Below are 4,531 nucleotides of genomic sequence, written 5' to 3'. Positions count from 1 at the left end.
TCTAGGGCCGGTGACGTAAGGAGGCGTTTTGCGCCTGCGCCGCAGTTACCATGGTTTCCCACCACCGCCACCCCCCGTGTTTCTAGTGTCATCATAGACTTATGAAAGTTGTAGACTGACAATACAATTTACTTGAGGCAGGACTTCCGGGTTGCTTTCTGACCCCTTTCCACCCACCCTACAAGGTGACTTCTCCCCATAGGAAGCAACGGGAAATTTAAAAAGTTTTTAGCATAGCTGGGTGGGGGCGGCTGTATCATGTTCCATCCCGAAGACTGAAGGAGGAAATGAAATCACTGCAGCATCCCTGGTAGCCATCCAGCCTCTGTCGAAATGCCCACGTCTGCAATCCGCTCATAGCCGTCAACGTTTTCCTTTCTTTAAGGGAAATTCTCTTATTCCGAATAGGATTCCTCGCAAGAAAAGGGAAAAGTTGACAGCTATGAATCCGCTGCCAAGGCTCTGGTGCTGTCATTAAGTGGGCCAGCGCCGAGGACCTTCTGGCGGTTCCCTCACTGCGAGAAGCCAAGTTACAGGGAACCAGGCAGAGGGCCTTCTCGGTGGTGGCACCTGCCCTGTGGAACGCCCTCCCATCAGATGTCAAGGAAATAATCAACTGTCTGACTTTTAGAAGACACCTGAAGGCAGCCTTGTTTAGGGAAGATTTTAATGTTTAATGATGTATTGTGTTTTTAATGTTTGGTTGGAAGCTGCCCAGAGTGGCTGGGGAAACCCAGCCAGATGGGCAGGGTATAAGTAATAAATTATTATTATTATTATTATTATTATTATTATTATTATTATTATTATTAAAGATATTATTAAAGATATTATTTGGGGAATGTAAAAGCAACTGCATGCAACTCAGTTGGAGTGTTATGTCTTGTCTAGTGGGGGGGCACAATTTAAGAAGTTTAACCTGCACTGAGACCTGTGATGGATTTTGTGGTGGAGGTTTTTTTGGAGGCAGTGCAAATCCAAATTTGCAGTGCAATAAACTTCTGCAATAAAGCACTAGCTGTTGTTGTTGTTTTTATACCACCCTTCGTCTGAGGATCACAGGGCAGTTCACAGTATAAAAGCACAAAAATGCAAAACATAATAACAAAATAATAACACCCCCCCACACACATTCACATTGCCTCTCCAAAATCATGACTCACCCACATTTCAGTAAGATGTAGAATCCACACATTCAACTGAGGGAGGGGAACCAAATGACTTCTCTTTAAAGTGAGTGTGTGTGTGTGTGTTTGTTTAGGTCAGGCTTTTACCAGCAAGTGTGGATTGGCCCTATGATAAAAATAGAGGGTGCAATCTACACTTCCTTGACCTCATTGGAACTTTATTCTCAAGCATAGGATTCAGTTGCATGAGATTTACTATGGTCACTTCCAGGCAACTTGTCCATTGAGCGTTCACTCTGCTTTTCTTCTGGGAAAGAATGTAATCTACTTCAAATATTAGCAGCGGGAGCACCCTGGAGTTGGAGTAAATGTGTTCACGCACTCAGTCTCTCCATAGTAAAGGTAAAGGGACCCCTGACCATTAGGTCCAGTCTTGACCGACTCTGGGGTTGCGGCGCTCATCTCGCTTTATTGGCCGAGGGAGCCGGCGTACAGCTTCTGGGTCATGTGGCCAGCATGACTAAGCCGCTTCTGGCGAACCAGAGCAGCGCACGGAAACGCTGTTTACCTTCCCGCTGGAGCGGTACCTATTTATCTACTTGCACTTTGACATGCTTTCAAACTGCTAGGTGGGCAGGAGCAGGGACTGAGCAACGGGCGCTCACCCCGTCACGGGGATTCGAACCACCGACCTTCTGATCGGCAAGTCCTAGGCTCTGTGGTTTAACCCACAGCCCCACCCGCATCCCTCTAGATCAGTAAAACTCCCAGCTAATAGCACTTCCATCCATAGCTGTCAACTTTTCCCTTTTCTTGCAAGGAATCCTATTCGGAATAATAGAATTTCCCTTTAAAAAAGGGAAACGTTGACAGCTATGCTTCCCTCTTGTCTGGCTGAAGCTTCTGGTTATTTACCCTCATTCATTCCATAACCGCTACCCATTCATGTTGACAAGGTTCTATGCAGCTGCAGTTTTTAATTAGTAATAAGAATAATTGATTTATTAATTTATAACCCTGCACCTTCCTCCAAAGGAGCCCAGGAAAACATTTCAACAGGAATACAATTAAAACGTCTAAAAACAGTTTGAAACAACCTAAAAAGATGGAAGGAGGGCGTACTTCAAAATCTTATCTACTGATGTGTGTTAGTGTGGTGTGTTATGTAGTTAATGTAGTCAATTTGTTGTTGTCTTATGTTAGGAGATTTTTCTTTTTTTCTTTTGTCCTTTTTATTATTATTTTTTCCTTTTATTTTTTTATGTATTCTTTTTTGTGTGTATGTGTTATGTATGTCTCTTTTTTTTGTTTTAATGTACGTTGTTACAAAATGAATTAAAACCAATTAAAAAAAAATCTTATCTACTGAAGTTAGTTAATTCAATTCAGCACTCTAAAAGAACCTGAGCATGTTATGGCTGGTCAAGCTATTTGTGGTTACAGAAGCTTTGTTTTTCTGACTTGCTGTCTTTATCCTTATGCATTTGGTTCTGACGAGGGCTGTTAATGAAGATGCATGAGATTTCTAGCTCAGCCATCAGATTTGCAGCCTTGAGCTGTTTTTCAACAAGAAATATTTCTGGTCTCTCTATGGAAGATCCAAACAGGTGGCATTTCATACTTGCCTTTCTTTGTATTTTAAAACAAGAGTTTTTTGGGGGGGGCATTTCATGCTAATGGGGGGGATCTGTTATATGAGCCTTTGCATATTCTGTGTCTGCAGATGTTAAGTATCACCATCATATAAAAGATGGCTCCCTATTTAGACTCCCTCTTTGGACTGTGCACCCGGCCATAATCTTAGCCCAGTCATCACAGTGGAAACTTGTTTGTGTCAGCTGTGGGGAAAAACGCTTCCACCTATTTGTTTTTTCTCCTGCCTGTGCTCTGTAAGAATGATATTGTGGATCTTTCGGTCTGTCTCAGGTCTGTAAGCATGTGCGTGCATGTGTTTAGCCAGTTTCGACCTAATGACTCAGGATATCATTTATCTCTGCATAAAGCCAGATTTATCAAACATAGTACTTTTTTTAAGTTTCTCAAAGGCAGTTAAAGACCTCTCAATCTCTCTTTCAGGGATTCCTAAGGCGGGTGGCGCTGTGGTCTAGACCACTGAGCCTAGGGCTTGTCAATCAGAAGGTCGGCGGTTCGAATCCCCGTGACGGGGTGAGCTCCCGTTGCTCAGTCCCAGCTTCTGCCAGCCTAGCAGTTTGAAAGCACGTCAAAGTGCAAGTAGATAAATAGGTACCACTCCAGCGGGAAGGTAAACAGCATTTCCGCGCACTACTCTGGTTTGTCAGAAGCAGCTTAGTCATTCTGGCCACATGAACTGGAAGCTGTGTGTGGACAAACATTGGCTCCCTTGGCCGGTAAAGCAAGATGAGCAATGCCAGAGTCATCCATGACTGGACAACTCTCAGGGGTACCTTTACCTTTATCTTAAGGTGATTATTAAATAATACAAGTAATCTAAAGCTCAGAGGTTTAAGTGGCAGGACCCTCAACTGCAACAAAGAGTCAGAGAATCTTAGGGACCTTGAGGGTCTTCTAGTCCGGCCCTCCTGCAATGCAGGAATCTCAGCTAAAGCATCCATGACAGATAGCCATCCCACCTCTGCTCAAAAACCTCCAAGGAAGGAGAGTAGACAACCCCCTGAGGGAGACTGTTCCAATGTAAAACAGTTCGTACTGTCAGTACTAACAGGGCCAGCCCTTTGATGAGGCACCTGCCTCAGGCAGCAGATGCTGAAGGGCAGGTTATGGACAGCGCTATGAGTGCCATGTGGTCTGTCGTGTTCCTCTATGCTAGCCGCCTGCCCTCCAGTAGAAGACACTGCCCTTTCGCGAGTATTGGAGTAAGCAAGTACTGGTCCGGTTGGTTTCTGTATGTGCCTTAGGAGAGGGCAGCACCTTGTCCTTCGCCTCAGGCAGCAAAATGTATTGAGCTGGCCCTGAGTGTCGTGGTGCCCTTCTCCATTCCAGCGCTTCCCAGATATTTTGGATTTGTAACTCTCTCCGGCCTCAGCCAGCACATTGAATAAGTCCCTATTTTCATGAAATGTTAGTGCAAGAGAACGCAGGTGGCCCTAGGCAATTTCTCATCAGCCCTCTACATCTGTAGCATGGTGATGATGTACCAGATTTCTACAGGATCATTGCAGAGACAGAGGCCGGAAACTGCCCCTGTCTTATCAGGATTCAATCTCAGCCTGATATTATTGAGTGGACTGTGGAATTATTAATCTGCCAGGAAGTATGAGCTGCATTTCCCCTCTTCAGTTTCCTGCATGGGGGGGACCTTCCTCCCTATATCTCAGACAATTGTTCATCTAGCAAGTAGTGTCCATGTGGGAATTCTACAGAGATCATCTTTTTTTTTTTTAAAGGATAAGGGGGGAGGGAGC

This window comes from Podarcis filfolensis, assembly GCF_964270895.1.
Source record: "Podarcis filfolensis genome assembly, chromosome: 13".
Classification (NCBI taxonomy): domain Eukaryota; kingdom Metazoa; phylum Chordata; class Lepidosauria; order Squamata; family Lacertidae; genus Podarcis; species Podarcis filfolensis.
The sequence above is the reverse complement of the archived record's forward strand: the minus strand, read 5'-3'. Positions refer to the sequence as shown.